This window comes from Rhinatrema bivittatum, chromosome 7 (assembly GCF_901001135.1).
Source record: "Rhinatrema bivittatum chromosome 7, aRhiBiv1.1, whole genome shotgun sequence".
Taxonomy (NCBI): domain Eukaryota; kingdom Metazoa; phylum Chordata; class Amphibia; order Gymnophiona; family Rhinatrematidae; genus Rhinatrema; species Rhinatrema bivittatum.
This window is the reverse complement of record NC_042621.1, coordinates 183891423-183914348: the sequence shown is the minus strand read 5'-3', so window position 1 is coordinate 183914348 and position 22926 is coordinate 183891423.

Sequence of the window (22926 nt, the reverse complement as noted above, 5' to 3'; positions counted from 1 at the left end):
TCCCAGTCAATGCACATTAGTCTTTCAACCCCCATCACATGCAGCTCTTTTGGATTACCGCACCCCAGATGTAAGATTCTGAACTTCTTGGCATTGAATCCCAGCTAACAAGTCTTTGACCACTCTTCGAGCTTTCTTAAATCACTTTTCATTCTCTCTTCTCCTTCAGGGGTGTCCATTCTGTTGGAGATCTTAGTAACATCTGCAAATAGACAAACTTACCTTCTATCCCTTCCGCAATGTCACTCACAAAGATACTGAACAGAACCAGTCCCAAAACTGATCCCTTCCCTATGGCACTTTGTTAATACGGTTCTCTTCATAGTAGGTTCCATTACACGCTGTCTCCTGTCAGTCAATCAGTTTGTTGGTTTATAATCACATTACTTTGCTTAGAACTCTTTTTCTTGAAAACTATAACTAATAAAAAGCACTTTAATTTATTTGATCAGGTTTATATTGAAAAATATAAGGTTCTGAATGCAGCTATAAACCTGTAGCCTTCCAGTTAAAGCAGTTAAAATGATACAGTCTAGTTCTGTGTAGTCCATCCCCAAATGCAGTATCTATCCTATTTGCTTCCTTCACTCCAGAATACACATATTTTTTACAGTCAATCTTCTTTTATAGCATCTTCTAAATGTAAGTTATATTAACTTTCCTAACTTGTGCTATGCGTTATGATCTTATAAACAGCTTTTCTGTATTGGGATCATCACATCTGAATTGAGCCCTTCACAAGGAAAGAATAAGAATGACTTTCCTTGATTAGTTTGTCATCCTCTGTTACACATATTCCAAGACTTGTGTTAGCCTTCTTAAGTATCACTTCAAATTGACCTTCATGCTTAATTATGGAATATGTAATCATCCCAGACTCCTTCCATTTTTAGTACTGGCATTTAAACAGTTTATAGTGCTTTTCTTCCACTAAGAATTAACACTTTGCATTCAGCTATATAGAATTTCTGTATTCGTCCTCCTATGTCCAAATATTCCAACAGTTCATCTTTTTTCCCCTTCCCCCACAACCACTTCTAACCCATATTCTACATCTCCAGCTGTAGAAATTGGATTGCCAACAAATCCAGCCTTTTAGTTATAGCTTCAATCAGATCCTAAACATAACTGTTTATACTTTCTATTCCATTCTATTTAGTATTTCTATGGCACCCTGCCCAGTAGGGATATACCGAGTAAAGATTCATTTTGGTTCATTCATTCATTTTATAGGTCATTGTCAATTGTTAGGCTTATTTCAAATAAAAAAGACATTTTCATATGTTCATTCCAGGGCCAGGGCCTGCCACTGTGTCCAGGGCCTAAGTTAGACCAGATGCCAGGGCTCAGTCCAGGGCATCCCATCACCTAGGCTCAGGCCCAATTCCAGACTCTGCCCAAGGCTGTGTACCATCACCAGGGCTCATGAACAGTCCAGGGCCTAGTCCAAGCCCAGGCCCCAGCCTGATGCCAGTGAACAGCCCAAGGCTGGATCCCATCACCAAGGCCTAGGTTCAACACTGGGGCCCTGCACAAGGCTGAGTCCTGTCACCCAAGCCTAATGCTAGGTCCCAGCTCGAGGCCAGATCCCATTGCCAAAGCCCAGTCCTAGGCAATACTATTTTCAGTTGTAATCAGTTTCTCAGCTGTAGCTCAGTGGCTTGATGATTTTGAACTTGTTTAACCCATCCAAATTAGAACTTCTTAGGATAAACCAGTGAAAATGATGTCTATCTGTCCCATCCTCTATAAAAGGAACCATTCTTCAACGCTCACATTCAGTACATAGTCCAACTTAACCAGCAGCCCTCAATGGAAACCTCATTTCAACCAGCTTCGAGAAATATGCGGTTTCTTATAATACTGTGATTTGGCCACCATCATACATTCTGTCTGGTCACCAACTACATAGACCATGGCTTCCCAAACCAGTTCTGGGGACTTCACAGTCAGTCAGGTTTTCGGGATATCCACAATGAATATGTATGAGATAAATTTGATATCATTTGGACTCAGTATATGCAAATTTATCTTTTGCATATTCATTATGGATATCCTGAGAACCCGACTAACCATGGGGTTCCCGGTATAGGTTTGGGAAACCCTGGCATAGACTATTGTAATTCCCTATACCATGGTATCCTGTAGCACAGCCTTGAATGCTTCCAACTGTTACAAATCATAGCAGTGAGGTTGTTGGCAAGGGCCAAATCCTGTGACCACATGAATCCAATCTCGTATAACTTATATTGCCTCCATATTGAGTGCAGGATAAAATTCAATATCCTATGTATTCTCTTCAAATTCTTGAACCAAACAAGTCCAGCATACCTATCCCAACTCCTGCCTATCTACACCCCAATGAGGCTACTGTGGTCCTCCCAATAGATTCTTTTATCTGTTCCTTCATTAGCAATAGCAAGGTTATTCCATGTGAAGTTTTGTGCATTCAGCTGCTTCTCATCTAATTTATGGAACAAAATTCCATAAGATGTATATAAAGAAACCTCTTACCTTTCCTTCTGTAAAATAATCTTAGATTAGCTATTCAGCCAAGTCTTCTCTTAAGCTCTACAGCAGATGTTGCCCCGTCATTTTTTATGGCCGTTCTGTCTGCTCCCTAACCGCTTAGGTAGGAATATCCCTCTCTTTTGGATTTCACTGCCTTACTCTCCTATACTAGATAATGATTGTACAGTATTTCTACTTTATTTATTACATTATTCAGTATACTTTGGTTTATTCTCCCTCCCTTTTACTATGTAATCACTGCTTCTCTATATACTATGTATTGCTACTTCTTCTAGATTGCATTGTTTAAATTTCGGTAATATTCTTTTTATCCACAGAATGTTCTGTTTCATGTTTTCCCCTCCTAAAATATGTGCTGTATCTCACATATTTTATTTGTAAGTCACCTTGCACCTTTCCTAGGAAAAGGTGGAAGATCACATGAAAATAAATAAATTGGATTCTTCCATCGGAGAGGGACGTCTTTAATTGGAGCAATGCTGGCACGGTGGTTCTTCCTCCAGAGGTGGTACCAGCAAAGGGGACTCCTTAGCCAAGGGAGTTTCCAGCAATTGGGATGTTGAGTGTGAGGAATCAGGGGACCTGAGAGACTCCACAAAATCTGTCCAAGGGTCTTTACACCACTTAGAGTGGGGTCTGAAATTTGTAGAGTGCAGACAAGGAAAAATGATTTTGTTCAGTTTAAAATGAACATTTTTTTTCTTGGCTGCATCAAATTAGCTTAATATTTTTGGTACTAAAGCATATTATAATGTATGTGGTAATTTGACAGGTCACCCATCATAACCTGAAACATGTACTTCTGCTTAGTACATAGGTTCCTTAGTGCATATACTTTAATCTCTTGCTCACAAACTTCTTATTGATTGACCTAAAACTCTCTCCAAGTCCCTGATTACATACGGAGGGAAAGGGCAAAAATTGTACACGAGAGTAGAGGGGTGAGATAATCAAACCACATTTTGTATTCAGCTAAACATATGGCAACCCACATAATAAAAGTTTTGATTATTGATCCCATAAGCTCTATCTATAAGATAGAACTCAATGAGTCACATTTAAAGTGAAGAAATGTGTTGACTAACAGTTGCATTAAAAGTTGCTACTCCAAGCATTTGCTGCATTTCCCAGGAAATCTTTGGAAACTGTATACACTACTCATATAAACCAGCTGGGTCTTCTTTTCTTCTTACAGTTAAATTCACATATATGGTAGTCTTGTCTTTGACACAGATTCATCAAAAGCCACAACACACAAATCGATCATTTATTTATTTATTTAACATTTCTTATATACCGATATCCGTTCGCACATCGTATCGGTTCACAATGAACATAAAACTTTGGGCATTGCCCTTACATATAACACATAAAGATGGTGAACTCAGTAACATATAGATAATCTTCGGGAGGAGCCCTTAGATATAACAAGCATCAATGGGGAGATGCTGATTATAATAATTATAACTAGAACTATATACATGATCATACCATCATCAAGTGCACATGATCATACCATCATCAAGTGCACATGATCATACCATCATCAAGTGCACATGATCTATAGCAATTTTTCCAAAGACATTACGTAGGCATAATTGTATCTCCACAGAATTATCCGGCTGCATACATTTCCTGCGCATACAAAACACCAAGCCTTCATAATGGTTCACTCCCATTAAGATGTTACTCCATCCATAGATGATCACCATTATTTAATGTGGTCTCATATTTACATTTCCATAATTTCAATTAAAGCCATTGTAAAACTACTGATTCTCAAGAAAAATTAAATATGTGCTGATACATCTGTAAGATTTCCATATAAATCTGGATTATTAAATAGAAACATTATGGCAGAAAAAGACCATATTGCCTATCTAGTCTGCCGTAAAACACCACAATCTCTACTGCTCTCTCCAAGATCCCCTTTGCTTGTCCCATGCTTTCTTAAATTTATATACTGCCCTTGTCTCTGCTACCTCCACTAGGCGGCTGGTCCATGCATCCACCACCCTTTCTATAAATAAATATTTTTTTAGACTACTCCTGAGCCTACCCACTTAGGCCCACCATCTGTGCATTAAATGTCTCTATCATATCTCCCCTTTCCTCCCTTTATTCTAGGTATGCATGTTTAGATATTTAAGTCTGTCCCCATATGTTTTACCATGAGGACCACTGACGTTTTTAATAGCCACCCTCTGGACCAACTCCATCCTGTTTATATCCTTTTGAGATCTCACCAAGGACTTATTTTATGACACATTTGCTGTATGCCCATTATATTTTAATGGAAATCAATGGAAGATTTTCACATTTCATACGGGCACTGCAAGAATCTGTTTTATATTTATGGTGACTTGTCACACACAATTAGACTTCATAGTAACACATTTTCAAATGAACCAATGCACAGTTACTCTTCCCAAGTCTCTCAAGAATTCACAGATTTACCAAAGTCAGTCCACTTGTAATCAGGAATCTATTAATAACTAGGGATGTGCAGTCATTTAAAATGACATGGAAAATACCAACAATGTATTTTATTTTGTTTTGTGTCATTTCCTATCTGGAATGACACAAACCAAATGAAAATCTCTGGGTTTTTCATGTTCTTTCATAGAAGCAGTGGGAGTCCTCCCACAGTGCCTACCATCCTGTTACTTCTGTGCCAGCACTGCAAGCAATTTTAAAACTTGTGGGCTGGCATTTCCTGCTCGGTGATCTTGTAAGAGGAGACCAGCAGAAAGTGCCTCCCCCCCAGTTTTAAAAATGTTTACAGTGTAAACAAAGAAGAAGCCTGGAAACATCTGAGCTAAGGGGATCTGGACCACTGACCGAGTACCACCAGCAGCTGAGGAACAGAGGAGGCTAGAACCACTGGCAGAGTCCAGCTGCCAGTGACCGAAAAGCAAAGAAAGCTGTATTGCTGTCAGAGCCCATCCGCCAGTGACTGTAAAACAAAGAAGGCCCCGGTCGCTGAAAAAGCCCCACTCTGAAGTGCCTAAAGAGCAGAGGGGGCATGGACCAGTGGCAGAGCCCACCTGCCAGTATCTGAAAAATGGGGAGGGGGGGGAGGCAAGAGCTGCCATCAGTAGGGAGAAAAAGAGAGAGAGGAATGAATGCTGGTAGGGTGGCACAAATGCTAAGATAGGGGATAAATGCCGGGGTGGAGAAGGGAGGTACATTTGTTGGAAAGAAAATGAAAAAATGAAACAAAATGTTTATTTTCTCTGCACACCGCTAATAATAAAGGTACACATCAAAGATCATCACACAGGGCTTGATTTCCTAAGGCTTTTCTCCCATTTTCAAGCCAATGCAATGTACGTCCAAAGTGGTCACATGTTTTCTGAACGCTCACACATCCACCTCTCCTGGACGGTCGATGCAATGTGCAAATGAGAGCTGCCGCACTAAAATAGATGAGTCCCTAGCACTCTGCATCATGTACCCAAGAGAAGTGGCTGTGCGTCCACAGCAGCCTGGCCAGAGCTTGATTGGTCCTTTTCACTGACAAGGGGCCTAGTTCAGGCACGCAGCATCATTTGAATATAAACCTGTTAATGAATTAAGCCCTTAACCTTTTAACCAGGAGCACAAAATATAAAACTTATTGTCTTACCTTGGTATTGTTTGCACGTATGAACTATTGAATCTCCATGTTGTTTTATGAAAGAAAATCAATATAACCTCATAATTCTGAATCCTCAAATGTTTCACAGTGACTTTCATCCTTCCTGGATAGAACAATTTTAATCTTGTTTTCATATTTCCTAGGTATTCTTGCTTTGCCAAAAACGTCTTCCTTTTCTATGCTGTGATTTTGTTTAGGTCCATAAGAATCAAAATTCTCTTTCTTTCCAACAGTCCAGGTGCTTGTATCTTGCTTTTTCTTTATTTTTTTTTTTTTTAAAGAATTCCAATAACTGAGAGTATCTAAAAATATAACCGACTATTGGCCTTGGACATTTTTTATTGCTCATATAATGGGAAGGCACTGTATGGGCGCTTTCATTCTCAAAGTCCTTCACAGACTGAATTTCTTTAGCTTTGTCAGAAATGGCTCTATACATTTTACTGGATCGGCACTTTCCATTTTTCCCTGGAATCTCAAGCTATTTCTCCGACTCCTATTATGTCCATCTTTTGACAATTATTTTCAGTTCAGCGATGATTTGTATTCTCTCTCCCCTTGCTCCCCTCTATCCGCCCCCTGCACGTGCAGCAACACTGGCCCAGAAAAGCCTGAGCTTGGGTCAGACTTGGCTAGTGCCTGGATGGGAAGTTACCACGAAAGACCAGATGCTGTGGGATGCAAATGGCAATGACAAACATCTGTAATATTCTGCCAAGAAAAGGTTACACACACCATAAGGAGTGGGGGAGGGGAGTCAGAAATGGGTAGCAAGAAGGTAGGAAAATAAAATTAGACTTTATTCTGCATCAGTGTCATAGTATCCTCCAGTTTATCTACTCTCTTTTGAAATAAAGAGGGTTGCACAGTAAGAAAACGACCTCTCTTTAATTGCACCATGATTGTCTGTCATTATACTTCAGAAAATGAAGTTCTTTCAATGTCATAAGAGAGGTTTTACTTTCAGTTTCTTACAGGCTGCTATCTTCTGTGGGGATGGGAAAGAGTCTTGTTTGGACCTTTTTTTTTTTCCCTTTTTAAAATCATTTTTATTGGAACCATAACCAGTAATACGTATTATAAGAGTTAAAGGACAGGGCAAAATATAAGTTACATCAACAGCTCAAAACTCATTGCATGGAGACAAAAGCCATTTTGCACCAGCAAACAAACAAATACTTCATACATTCATTATAATCGAGACATTAAGGCACCAATGACTTCACTTTCCAGATATCAATCAACCAGAACTTTCATGTTTTCCTCTCCATGCCAACAACAAAATAACTTTTCTTAGCCAGAATGCCAGGTGTTCAGGTCAAATTAAGGAAAGTACAGCTATCATCACTTAAATGATTCATTTAGGAGACAAATGAGTTTAGACCCCCCTACAACCTTCAGATAGGGTGACCACCCTTGCAGTGCATTTTGATATGCTTCTCTTACTTCGCATGGTAAACACTTTCCGAACCACCTGTAACCATTAATTGAAAGTTTGATAGAAGACTTCCAGAAGCGTGAAGTATTTCATCTCGCCACCACCAAGAGAGGAGTGGCTAGTGAGATACCTCCACTACCCTGCAATGCTAACTGCATGGAACTAGCACTTCCCAGCAAAAGAGTTTTGAGAATTAAAGGGAAGACTCATCTCTGCTATCTTTTCAATCCATGAAAGAATTTCTTGCCAATAGGTCTTTATTGACTGAGATATCCACCCCAGATGAAAAGAAGGACCCAGCCTCCTCACAACCTCTCCAGCACTTGTTTGATGGGTTCAGCTCCATTTTATGCAACCTTGTCAGAGTATAATATTATTGATGCTAGATCTTATAACCATTTTCTCTCATTGCTGGGCAAACAGAATTCCCACACATATGTTTCCAAATAATTAGATCTTTGTCCTCTCAGAAATATCCTGACCGATGTCCTTCGATCAGGAATCTTTATAATTCCCAGTCTGCTCACTCTTCTCAATCCTTATCATGTGGTACATTTTGGATACGATGATAGTGAAAGGAAAAACTCAGAAAGAAACTCTGGTTTTCATTAGGAGCATAAGATGAGGCCAAAAGCAAACCCTGACCAACAATTTTGCCTTTTATCATAACACTAGTGAAAAGTGCCCAGTGTAGCTCGGGTAGTCTAGTCTATAACAGTTTGTATGTGTGTGTGTGTGCCTGTGCCTCTTTATGTGTATGTGCATGCATACACACCTGTACCTGTATGAGTGTGTTTGGGGGGGGGGGGGGGGAGGGACGACTGCCTGCCTCTGTGTATGTGCGCATGCATGTAAGCTTGTATGCATGTGTGAGAAAGTGTGTATGTTTGTGTGAGGCTGTATGTGCCTATGTTTATGTGTATGCCTATGCCTCCCTGTCCCTGTGTGTGGGAGACAGGGCTTCATAGACAGAGCATATTAGCAAACAGAACCTAGCATTAATTGGGTTATCTTGTCAATAACTGCCTCCGTGCATGCCCCTGTGTGTGTGTGTGTGTGTGCCTTTGCCTGTGGGTTTGGGGACCTCTCCCTGTGTATGCGTGTGGGTGCCTCTGCCTGTGTGTGTGCAGGGGGCATGTGTGTATGTGTGTGTATGTGTGTGTGAGTGTGTGTGTGAATGTGTTTGGGGGAACCTGTGGGGCAGATTTTAAAACATATGTGCGGGCGTACATTTGTGCTCGCAACACGGCACGCACAAATGTACGCCCAATTTCATAACATGCGCTCGCAGGTTTCTGAGAGGGATCCCTTTCTTCTTGCTATCTCTCCCCTCTCCCTGCTTCTTTTTCCTTGTCCTCCTTCTACTCATCCTTTGCTCTTCTCCACCTCTACTTCCTCCTCACAGTCCCTTTCCTTATACTTCCTTGCCTTCTTCCTTCTCCTCTCCTTTCCACTCCTGCTCTTATCTTTTACCTCTTATTCGCATTTCTTTCGTGTGCACACTCATGCACAAAATCTTGATCTTTTCATGTTTCATCCTCACGTACATTTCAGTCTGGCACTGTAAAGCCAAAAATGTCAACTAGACAGGCAACGCCAATCCAACAGATACTTAAGTGCTCCAGTCAACAAATACAAGTTGAAAGGACATAGTAATTAGGGGTGTGCATTCGGATTGACCGCATTAGTAAAACGCAACTCATATTTTTTTTTTACTTAAAAAATTGATTCGACATAAACGATCGGATTTCCCACATATCGAACATAGATATGTTCGATATGTGGGAAATCGCGATTGTTGAGCCAAAATAAAAATATAAACCCCCTCACCCTCCTTAATCCCCCCCCCCGACTTACCACAACTCCCTGGTGATGGAGCGAGGAGTGAGGACGCCATTTCTGCAATCCTTGGCGAGAAGCATGTGACGTCGGCGGCACGTCGAGTGACGCCGGCGTCACGTGATTCCCGGCTCGTTCGCGCCGGACGGCTCGTTCGGCCCAAAAAGAACTTTTGGCCAGCTTGGGGGGGTCAGGAGGCCCCCCCAAGCTGGCCAAAAGTTCTTTTTGGGCCGAACGAGCCGTCCGGCGCGAACGAGCCGGGAATCACGTGGCGCCGCGTCACTCAGACGCGGCGTCACGTGATTCCCGGCAAGTTCGCGCCGGACGGCTCGTTCGGCCCAAAAGAACTTTTGGCCAGCTTGGGGGAGTCAGGAGGCCCCCCCAAGCTGGCCAAAAGTTCTTTTTGGGCCGAACGAGCCGTCCGGCGCGAACGAGCCGGGAATCACGTGACGCCGCGTCACTCGACGTGCCACCGACGTCACATGCTTCTCGCCAAGGATTGCAGAAATGACGTCCTCACTCCTCGCTCGATCACCAGGGAGTTGTGGTAAGTCTGGGGGGGGGGGATTAAGGCGGGTGAGGGGGTTTAAATTTTTTTTTGCACATATGTACATATACCCAACTCATTGGATTTTTTTTATGTCCATATTGGCCGCAAGTGGGACCCCCTTTCGGACATAAAAAATATGAACATAAAATTTTGCTCTGCACATCCCTAATAGTAATAGAAAAATAATAGACAGCATGCTCAAAATTGATATCTTCTCTCCCTCTGTCTCTAAGCATCAACCTGTCCTCGACAACTGAGTTAAGTACTCTTCAAATCCTTTTTATAATACTACCTGTAAGTGGCTGTGAGGGCCTGGCATTCATGTTTTTTCTAGAGGGCTGATATTTCCCATGATATTTTGTTTTTCTCATTTAGGCCTGGATTCTCTAATACCGCCGGGCTCTTTGAATCATGCGGTACAGAGGGGTGGGGGGGGGGGCGAAGCAGGGGGGCGGGCCTGCGAAAGCCGACAGCGATCGCACCTCTGCGGTGCGATCGCTGCCGGCTTTCACACCCAATAGCGCCATCATAAAAGGTGGTGCTATTGGGCGCGAAATTGGCAGCGAAAAGGGTTCTTACCATTTTGCTGTCTGCAATGTCTTTGCGGAGTCTGCCCCAGTGCCGCCCCGACTCCTCCTGTTCCAGTCTTGACGCCGCCCCGACTCCGCCCCCATTTAGTGATCACATGCGATCGCTTTGGAAAATGATCCCCTTAGTCAAGATACTGCACAGTTTTATATTTGCATGATAAAGAGTTATCACGTGGTAACTATGATACCATGCAATATTTTTGCATATCATTAGATTGGTGCCATTATTTGAGGAAACCACCTGTAGTAACTGATCAAAAGTAGTGCACGATGAATGAAGCGGTCTGCATTTTATGAAGAACAAATAAATCACCAACCCACACATTTAAATGCCTCATGAAAAGTAAAAGCTTTATCATAGGTACATTAAAGGAGGGAACTTCAGTGATGGCCACAAACAGGTCTTTTCAGAATATCAACATGGAATATGTATCAGATATGTTTGCATGTATAAGGTCTATAAACAAGGATAATGTGCATAGATCAGTTACCATGAAAAGAAAAACTCTGTGACACTTGAGGATCAGGGTTAAGAACCTCAGCATTAATATATAGAGAAGCTAAAGTCAAGAACAAATTTCCAGGATAAATCTTGCACAGGCATTTAATTTGATATAATACTCTTCAGTTTATTTTGTTTATATATAAATATGGATGACAACACAAATATATGCCTCTTCCTTTAACACTATAAATATTTTTCTTGGAGAAATGAGACTCATGAAACAGTTTGAAATTTGAAAAAGGCCTATAACAAATGAAACTAAACCTAAGACATAGGGGGGTAGATTTTCAAACCGCGCGATTTGGCGTACTTTTGCTGGCGCATCAGGCGCAAGCAAAAGTACGCGGGATTTTAGTAGATACGCGCGTAGCCGCGCGTATCCGCTAAAATCCTGGATCGGCGCGCGCAAGGCTATCGATTCCGTATAGCCGGCGCGCGCCGAGCCGCGCAGCCTACCCCCGTTCCCTCCGAGGCCGCTCCGAAATCGGAGCGGCCTTGGAGGGAACTTTCTTTTGCCCTCTCCTCACCTTCCCCTCCCTTCCCCTACCTAACCCACCCACCCGGCCCTGTCTAAACCCCCCCCTTACCTTTGTCGGGGGATTTACGCCTCCCGGAGGGAGACATAAATCCCCGCGCGCCAGCGGGCCGCTTGCGCGCCGGGACGCGACCTGGGGGCGGGTACGGAGGGTGCGGCCACGCCCCCAGGCCCGCCCCCAAAACGCTGCCGACACGCCCCCAAAACGCCGCGCCGACCGGGCCCGCCCCATGACACACCCCCGGCACGCCCCCCTCAGAAAACCCCGGGACTTACGCGAGTCCCGGGGCTCTGCGCGCGCCGGTAGGCCTATGTAAAATAGGCGCACCGGCGCGTAGGGCCCTGCTCGCCTAAATCCGCCCGGATTTAGGCGGATTTAGGCGAGCAGGGCTCTTAAAATCTGCCCCAGGGAGTGTAATTTTTGAACGGGCTTCTGTAGGGAAAACAGTGTGTTACACAGAGAAATGATCTTTTACAAAACTGAATATCCTCAATTCAAATGCTCACTGGTACCTACATGTTTAATTTTTTTGAATTTTTTTGAATTATTTTTTATGAATTTTTATTTTTTAACATTATTTAAAAAATTCAAAAAATCTCTTAATTTCTTAAATACAAATAGTACTGTTTTTTCACTCAATTTACTTTATTTGTTTACAAACCAAAAAGCTTTTTGTGTTCACATTTGTTTTATTGAAAACAAAAACACTTTACATAATACATGATGACTGGTTGTCACTTCCCAGCCCCATGTCAAACTGAAAATAGGTTTCAAACTTTTATAAACCCTACCCTCCCAATCCTACAACCCAGAAAAATCTCAGACAGCACCAGCACTAACATAGGAATCTTTCTTTCCTTCCTTTTTTAGGTGCTTAATATGCATATGATTTACTGCTTTCCCTGGAAAAACAAACAAACTCTATTGAACACAATATATTTCTTCTTTTACAAAATTGCCCGTCTGCTGTGCAGATAAACTTACGTTCTTATGTCAGGTTTGCAGTCTGGGTAAGCTTACCCAGACTGAGCAGAGGCCTTCCTGGGGATAGGGTTGGAGAAGGGTTTGCATTTATTCACATACTTAGCATTTTCAAAGGCATGCATGTAACATTTCCCAAAAACTATCTGTGCACAATTTAGCAGGTAGAATTGTCTGGGGATAGTTGTGATGGCTAATTTTTAAAAGGGAAAGTCTATGCCTACATGTGTACTTTCCCTTTAAAACGGGGGTAACGTAGGCACATATTATTTTGCTGTCTGATTTGTGTGGACTGTTCCAAAATTACCCCCACAACTAATAGCCGGTCAGCAGCATGCATCACACAGCCACCTGAGACGTTCCCCGCCACCACTCCCACGTATCTATTTGTACAGACTGAGAACATCTGTTTTCCTTCCAGTCTAACTTCAAAAAGAAAAGTACAGAAATCCAGCACTGTCAGGATCTGAGAGCTTTTTTTGTGAAATTTCAGTTCTAGGAAGTCTTGTTTGGCTTCCCTTTCCATCCATAAGGTCCACAACTTGTGAATCCATTATGTTTCTTACCACACAGAGATATGATTGACTACTTAGCAGTATTTTCCCAGACCAGCAGCTCCCTCATGTCTACAGCAATCAAATTGAGGAGATTTGTTTTTCAAATGAAAAATAAGTTATAAACCAGTATACAAAAATAAAAAAGCATGTTCCTGTATCTTTTCCTTGACAGGCCACTACTGAGAACCAATTTCAACATAAACACTGTAAAGAAAGGTTAGTATTAAGGAGAATTTGACACCAAATTTGTCTCTAATAAAGTCAGTTCTATTATTGCTAATGACATGTTTTATTAGTGAATGCACAGACACTCCTGTTGTCACAAGAAGTTCCTGTTCAGCTCATTTTCCATGTGCCACTCGCTCAGGTGTAAACTGTAAATTCAGCTGTTCTATAGAAGGTATTCATGTTTTTATGCCTCACTGTTTTGACCAGTGAATGAAGTTTTTTCAAAAGGAGCTAGAACATAATTCATGCGTAGTCCATATATATGCAGTATAGCCCTCTCAAATATAAATTTCAAAGATAATTTTGCTAATCAGAAAGAAAGTACATATAAGATGGAAAAACAGTAAAGATACAGTATATACATATAGATATACAATAGTCTACTAGTCAGGTACTTTTCTTTGGCAAAACTCCTAAGCTCAATAAATGGCTGAACTTCTGCCATTTTTGATGATACAGAAAATAAAGTAATTCAGCAGACCAGCTCAAGAGATATTTGACTCCTGTGGATAATTTTGTGTGCACTTCAGAACATTGCAGAATAGCTACAAGGATTACCATAAAATCTAGACCCCTAGTATAAAAACAAATATCAGATAAACCATTAGATCAGGAAATTTACATAGTTACATATTTATATACATTTTAGACTGAAGATGTAATATTTAGCCTTCTCATAGTTGTCCTAGGCACATATTGTGAATTGTGTCTTTATATAGCCCTGTACCAGTGAAATAATATGCCTAATTTTTTCTTAGATACTTCTACAGCCAAGTCTTCAGCTTCAGTCTCAGCCTTGCTTCATGTCTGTCTTCAGCTTTAGCTTCAGCCTTGCTCCACATTCATCTTCATCTTCAGCTTCAGCCTTGCTCCTTGCCCAAGTCTTCAGCTTCAGTTTTTAGCCTTGCTTCTCGCCCATCTTTAGCTTCAGCTTCAGCCTAGCCTGTCAGCCTTGTCCAGCCCTTCAGATCTGACCATAGGCACAGCCTCCCAGACTTGTCATAGCCTGGCTCATTCCAAGACTCGTTCACCTGGTGTCAGTGCAGACTTCAAGGCCCCGCCCATGAGGTTGCATCAATTGCACCACGGCAAGAGGGGTTCATGTTTACGCTGCTCAGAACAGGTTGGAACAGCTTCTTTATGAAGAGAGTTTCAACAGATTAGTGCCCTTCAGCTTGGACAAGAGGTCACTAAGAGGGGGATATGATAGAAGTATATACTATTATTACTACTACTACTACTATTTAACATTTCCATAGCACTACTCGATGTACACAGCACTGTACAAACACATAAAAAGACAGTCCCTGCTCATTAGAGTTTACAAGCTAATAAGACAAACATATAGGGCATGAGAGGGGTGCAACAATTATTTACCCTTTCAAATTGTACTAAAACCAGTGTTTTCCAACCTTCTCCTGGAGCCACACCTAACCAGTCTGGTTTTCAGGATATTCATAATGAATATGCATGAAATACATTTACATACATTAGAGAGACCCATTGTATGCAAATGTGTCTTATGTATATTCGATATAGAAATCCTGAAAACCTGACTGGCTAGGTGTGCCTCAAGGAGAGGGTTGGGAAACTGACTAAGACTAGGGTATTCTCCATAAAACGAATGCATAGCAAATTTAAAACAAATTAGAGAAAGTATTTTTTCACTCAACACCCAATCAAGTTACAGAATTTGCTGTTGGAGGATGATGTCAAAGCTGGATTTAAAAGGGGTTTGGACAAGGTCCTAGAGGAAAAGTCCATAAAGTATTATTAGCCAGGTAGATTTATGAATGTCCCCATTTATCCATGGGAGTCAGCAGTAATATTTGGGTTCTGCTGGGATGGCAGGATTGACTACGTTCGGAGACAAGATGTTGAACTTGATGGACATTTAGCCCAACTCAGCATGGCATATCTTATGTTCTTATGTTCCAGCAGTGCAGTACACAATAAGGCAGATTTTATAAAAGCAATACTCACATACATGATTCAAAGCATATATGATAACTGAGAATTTTGAACAGAGAAAGAGTCAACTACATGCCAGCATTCTTCTAGAGCCCTCTAGATTTTGTTGGCATCTTCTAGAGCTGATATTTACTCATAAAAAAAAACTACACAGATGCACCTGCTGGAGATTAGCATTAATAAGAACTGAATATCACTATACTTGTGTTCTGTAGATATTTCTTCTCTCCTGCTTATCTCAGATTTATCATTCCCTAATTGAGAATTATAACCACTAAAGGTCTCCTTTCTTACAAACAAGAATGTGATCATATGGTATGATATAGAGTGAGATGCAAAACCTGGACTATTTAAAAGATTATATCTTTATATTTATTTTATTTATTAATTATTTTGATATACCGACATTCGATCTCAATTGAGATATCACACCGGTTTACATTCAGGTACTGTAGGTATTTCTCTATCCCCAGAGGGCTTACAATCTAAGTTTTTGTACCTGAGGCAATAAAGGGTAAAATGACTTGCCCAAGGCATAAATGTATGTATTTTTTCCATTTAATGCTCTCCTTTCATAATATCAAAGCGGTTTACATAAAACATAAATTCAATAAAAATACAATACTCTACAAAATAGTTTATGTAACAATTCAGAGTTAGGGCAAATGGGTTATATGACCATACTCACAAAGGACCATATTGAATAGAAATATATGTCCTAACTAAATCGTTACATAAACTATTTTGTAGAGTATTGTATTTTTATTGAAAGTATGTTTTATGTAAACCACTTTGATATTGTGAAAGGCAGAGTATTAAATGGAAAAAATAAATAAATGTGACACACAGATTTGCATGTACCCTATTGATTTTTTTAAATCAATTTCCATTTATCTGGATTGATTTATGGATCAGTTGTGCTCTTCTAGATTGTTGAGATTGATCTGTATGATTGTTTATGGATTTGTATGCTTTTAGATAGCTTTCCATGTTTATACTGGAATTCATTTTATTCTAAATAACTTTTGAAATCTGTGAAAAGACTTATATCCTTATGGATGGATTTACACAATGAAAGCAGTACAAAGCATAAAGCAACTTCTGTTCAGTACTATCCTTTTAATAAACTATGAACATAAAACTGAATAGCGAGAACCCAGAAAATGTAATGAAATAATTCAAGAACATCTGTTATAATGTTTACATGCATCATGTACATTCCATTCAATTTTATAAGGTTATTTATAATAGGAAAAATTAATGCTTTGGGGTTTTAAAAAGTTTTGGAAATATCACACATATAAAAATGACAAATCATGCAAGTTCACAGAGTCAATATACCTTAATCTACACATCTTGAACTCTTCATAAAAATAAAATTCCCTACAGAATAAATTTTTGAAATCAAGTTATTTTTTGGGTTTTGATGGTGAGAACTTCTCAGGATACTGTATATGAGTAGCCAAGCACAGTGTCTTAAAGTAATATTTTAAATCTTTGTTTTCTCTGCGTACACAGTGGGATTGTTTATTTAGTAAAATAGATGAGAGATATCTTCCTGAAAGATATTCATTAATCTATACTCCACATACTGGATATAAGGGAAAAAGTTATCATTTCTGTTGAATCACAATAGCTCTCATGCCAAAAGCCCTTGATCAGCCTAACCAGCTATTACTGTTAAAATCTAAAATATGTCCCATTTGTTCTAGTATCCTGGATCATTTATAATTTCTGAGATCTCAAATTTAGAGATGTTTGGAAAAAATGCCTTGATATCATTTTAGTTTTCCATGCCATTTGGAAGTCTTACCAGAATACTCATAGAGCTTTAGACTTGCCATTTATGCAGCCCAACTTAGCTGGCCAGCTAGTGCTGAAAATCAGTATTAGCTGGCTAAGTCAGAAGCCCATCCCGCAAATGCATCCAAGTCTGTCCATGTTTTAGCTAGTCAAATGTGAGGTCAGCTAGTGAATATTGGCCAGCCAAGTCTGATAGCTCTGTGGAGTGACATTTTCTGGCTTGTGGGTTCTAGCCTTACTTAGCTGGCTAGGCCTGACTGAAAATCAAAATCTAAGGACCCGATGTAGAGAGAGATTTTTCTCATGTTGTGTCTGTCTATTGAAAAAATGCTTAGTACATCAGGCCCTAAAGGGGATGCCAACTACTATTTCATTTTCCATACCATAAATTCTTTGTTCCAGTCAACTTCCTAACCACATACTCCATTGCTAACTGCAAGAAAAAATGCCTTTATCCTCATCATTTTTCTCCTCCCTTTGTTACTTTTCTCACCTCTCCTTCTAGGCCTTCACCATCTCTCCTCCCATTTATTCCTTGAAAAGATTATCCAGGCTTTAAGAAAATATGCTATGCCCTAAACTCCATTAACCTCACTACTATTTTCTCTTTTCTTCCTTCCCTTTCCTTTCCTGTTAATCACTATTTTTAAATTGGCTCGTTCATTGACTTCTTGAACAGTTTAGTTGTTATTCCTCTTTTCTAGAATCTTCTTTTTGTTCAAAAACTCTTTATATAATAATGTTCCATCACCAATGTTTTCCAGTAAAGCCTAGAGAAAGTATATTATCCAACTTTCTGATCATTTTTTCATTAATAATAATCTTCACTCTTTCTTCTACACAATTCCCAGTACTAAGACAACTCTTGTGAGAAAAGTTATGTTCTTTGGGTTGTTTAAGGTCTTTGCTCTTTGATTGTTCTACTTAATATCAACAATACTTGAGAAAGACACCATTTAACATTATTAGACTATCTTGAACATTGTGTTGGGAGTCTCTTGTCTCATACACTCTTACTTACCTAATTGTTACTTTTTACCTTTGAGGTTTCTCATCAATTCATGAATGTCTCCTCAATGGTCACTTAGCTGTGCAGCTTTTTAACCTGCATGATCTTCCTACCCCAAGAGTCTGAATTACTATATTTTAGGAGGGCAAGGAAAGGGGGTTGTGGAGGTAGAGAAGTCAACTGTATAGTGATATGAATAACAGATGTATCCCAGTGCTGTGAAAATGCCAGAAAAAAATAAAGGACCCTTGTTGAAATCTGAGAGTACGCAACAAAACTTTTCTGCTGGCCAAATAATGAGTATGATGCAACTTATTCTTCTTCCTTTAAAGATAGTAGAATGGATAGACAGAGGACTTAAGAAAATTTACTATAATACAATCCCTCCTTTCTACTTCTGTATACAGTATAAAAACCATAACAGTTGTAGCCTTTTACTTTAACCATCAATAATATACCTCCAACAAATTGTAAGTTTAGTGACTTTTCCAAGCAGTTTGATATACAACAGGATGCTAAATCTGATTTAAAGACTCCATGTGCTATATTGTGCATCTGGTGTTTAGTCTCTATCCATATATTGCATTGGATAATTTACAGATGCCCAAGGAGACTTAGCACCTGCATATCCATCTGTGAGATGGAGTTTATTTATACATATACAGTGCATTTAATATATAACTATAAATATGTAGAAAAAAAGCATTGTCTAGGAGGTCACGTGATGTGGTGAGATCTGACAGACATGTGTCTTAGGGCTCCAAGCCCGCCAAATCTCCCTGAATTAGCGTCATCCATAGCAAAACCTTTCTCAAAAGAGAACGGTGTTATGAACCCTGCCCGTGGGTTCCCCCGAGAACAGGCACCTTACCTACTGCTTCTTGCTGCTGCCCAATGCAGCTAGATGCCGCCGAGGTCGGGCCTTCCCGCTCGGCCGGAGCTGCGGACTTCGTTTCTTCTCGCGGCCCGGAGGCCACTCCTCTTACTCTCTTCACCGCGGCCAGAGCCGTGGACTTCTTGCCATCTTCGCGGGTGGAGCCGCCACCGACGTCTTCGTCCTCTTCGCGGCTGGAGGCCGCAATCCCCGAGCTGCTCTGGAGGCTGGAGCCGCCCTCGGGGCCTCCTGCAGCGGCAGGAGCCGCTGCCGACGTCAGAGCCTGCGTCCAGGCCCAGCCCTGCTTCCTCCGCGTTGACGTAGGTGCAGGGCCGCTGTCCACGGTCCTGCACAGTTCCTGCTTCCTGCTCCAAGGCACGCGGCCACACCTCTCTACAAGATTTAAAGGGCCCATGGTACTTCTACCATTTTGGGAGTTACAAGAGTCTTTTGGACTCCAGAAGAAGGATCATTTTACATATCTCCAAGTCTGTTATTATTTGAAGTCATTGGATTGCAATGAATTGACTAAAGACCATTGGGAACAGGTGCAAGACTGGTTTGATGTGGAGGATCCGAGCAGAGGTAATCTCTCTTCTTTTTATAAATCTTTAATCCTAATTGAGGGCGCATGGGATTTTACATATTTGTGGAATAATTAGATGGTAGACTTGCAGCCAATTACAGCCTCCTATAAAAATAGACTTCGGCCCTATTCAGTGAAGTCATAGCAACCTCAATGTTGCACCTTATAAAGAGTGTGGGTGAAGAAAGTCCTGCTTTTCTCCAATAATGCAATGATATTGCATTATTGGAGAAAAGCAGACTCGACTTCAATAATTTTGTGGAAAATTAAAATACATGCTTTGTTAGTAATGGAGCAGATGTCTAGCAAGTTCTTGCATCCCAGAGGTAATAAAGCCATCTTGGATATGTGGCTTCCTTTTATTAACAAGCTCCCACACAGAGTCTGTAGTCAAATCATAAATGATTTTTAGAGTGGTATGATTTCGGGGTGATCCTACCAAGTGTCTGGATTTGTTGTTTTCTCCAACTTCTGGTTACATAAATTGTAGGATGTAGTAATTGAGATAATGAGAGGAGTAGGGAGGGGTAGAGGAAAGGGAAGGGGGGTACTGGGAGGTGGTGGGAGAATATGGTGCACAGTATGGCTAGCTGTGTGTTATATATTTTGACACATTTTCAAATAGTTGTGTTATGACATTGTATATATATTAATGGAAACTAAATAAAAAGATTTAAACAAAAAGAGCATTGTTTGCAACTAATTTATTTCATGTTTCTCAACCTCAGGTACAATGTACAGATATTTTATTCTCCCCTATCCTGTGGTTAGGTATAGAGAAAGTGTCTCTAGAAAGAAAACAAATAGAATTTACAAATGGATGCTAAAAAAAGAGTGGTAAAGAGATAGAGGTGAAAGGCCAAAGGCCAATAGTGATCAATATTTCAGTGTAATGGGAATGAATGCATCATTGCTGATATAGGGTTTATTTATTCATTCTTATAGTCTGCTCATGCAGAGAAATCCTGATCGGTGCTGTACACAACATATCAAAGCCAACTGGATCCAGATTTTCAGGCCAGGTTGAACCAGTCCTGGTTTTATCCTATTGCATGCAGTTCTGATTTTCCTATTGCATTCCTAAGAAAAGCAAGACTACAGATCCATGTATGCAGTGAGGTAAAACCAGCCTCATATTGCCCTGGCCTGAAAATCTGAAACCAATTGGCAACCCTAGGCTGATACCAGTAATCAACAACTTGGAAATGCTATACACTCAAAGGTGGACAGATGAAATTAGTCTTCTTTAGTTCTTGAGACTGCTAGAAAAGCTGACAGTGTCCTTTCCCTTCTTCCAAGTCAACTGAGCTCCTTAAGCTGTGTGGCTGACTGCTGGCTCCACAGCTCCAAAATGCCAGTACTCAGTTTTCCTCAGCACAGTACCATCTGGCAGTTTGTTGTCCCGGATTAGGCAGATATGTGTCTGACCGCAGGCTCTACAGCTCCAGATGCCTCTCTGGTGGTCGGTCTCACCAGGTCAGCAGATGCATGAGTTTGACTACCAGCTCTACTGCTGCATGTGCCAGGACTCAGTTTCTCATGGCACAATTCCCTCTGGTAATTAGTCTCTCCCAGGTGCCAGGTACTTGTGTCCAACCATTGACTCTGCAGCCCAGGGTACCAGTACTCACTGTCTCCTGCTGCAACAGCCTCATATGTCCGATCAAAAAGAAATGCAATACAAGGCGATTAGAGACAGACAGGAAAGACTGACAGATTGCTGAATATGATTGTTAAGAGACTTTTTATAAAGCAAATAAAATATGACAGATTTGCAATTTGAGAAAAGTTGAGTTTGTAATCCCCCTTTGATATTGGAGTAATTAGTTTATGGTGAAATAAAGAAACAGATCCGCTGGCAATATATAATGATACCAAATAATAATTGTCTTAGAATAATATAATTTTATGACTAGTTTAGCCAGTAAGGAGATACCAGCAGGTGATAACAGTAAGCATTAAACCAGTACAGTCAGATCTTTAAATAATGCAGCAAATGCCACTACATAAAAAGTCATTCACATTAACTTAAATGTTAAAAGAGGCAACATTTTTGTAGGAACATCTGTGAGGCAAACTCTAGCTAGCAAAGAAAGAGAATATAGTATGTGTTTACTTACATCTTGCAAACACAACAGCACAGAATATGATGGCAGGTGAAAACCAAAGGCCCACCTATGGTATATTCTCTAACAGCCAAGAGTTATTAGGATGCTTCATTGCACATTGCATACACCTCTTTTTGCTTCCATGACTGGATGGGGGTTCAGGATGAAATGCTAGAGGGTCTAGATGAACGGGAGAAGGTATGCATGTAAGTAATTTCAGAATGGTGTACTTTATAAAATACCTGTCTCCGTATTTAATCTGGGTATTTATTTGTGCACTATCATTATTTTGTGCATAAAATAAATGTGCATATGCTTATAAAATGGCTAGAAAAAGAATGCATTTTCTTGCATTAGAAATATTTGCACATACTGAAACATATACGCTTACTTTCAGAGCAAAAATGCTAGCATCAATCTCTGCACCAGGGAAGTGCATTTGTTTAGAATGAATTAGGCAATTTCAACGAAATTGCCTAATTTGTTCTGTTCGGGAGACCCGAATCCCGAAACGGAGTTTTCCCGAAATTTGGGAAAAAAATCGTTTTCGGGTTAGCGCGGGGAGGAGGTGCACATTTATTTAAAAAAACCCAAACCCAACCCAACCCTTCAAATTTACTTAATTACAACACCCCACCATCCTGATCCCCCCCAATACTTACTGAAAGCCCTGGTAGTCCAGTGGGAGTCCCGGGAGCGATCTTCCGCTCTCGGGCCGTCGGGCCTGCCAGGAATCAAAATGGTGCCAGTGGCCCTTTGCCCTTACCATGTGACAGGGGCTACAGGTGCCATTGGTCGGCCCCTGTCACATGGTAGGAGCAATGGACGGCTGGTGCCATCTTTCGGGTTCGGGGTGGACCGAAATTGTCCATCCCAAACCCGAAAATGTAAACAAACCAAAAACAAAATTGTGCACATCCCTACTCTGCGCATCTACTTATGCATGAAATTTGAACCATAGATAGATGTAAAAATTAGACTCTTAGGGAACAATTTTCATATAGCCTACATAGTTGCAAACTATGTAGATGCTTTTAGTATATGTACTTTATGCAAAGTTTCAAAAATAAGTATCCCACATTGTTTCTAGGAAAATTGGTGTAAAGTATGCATGTGTAAAAAAAATATTTGTGTGCTCTGCACCTGGTATTTGTGTGAATGGCTGAGCAGGGCAAAATA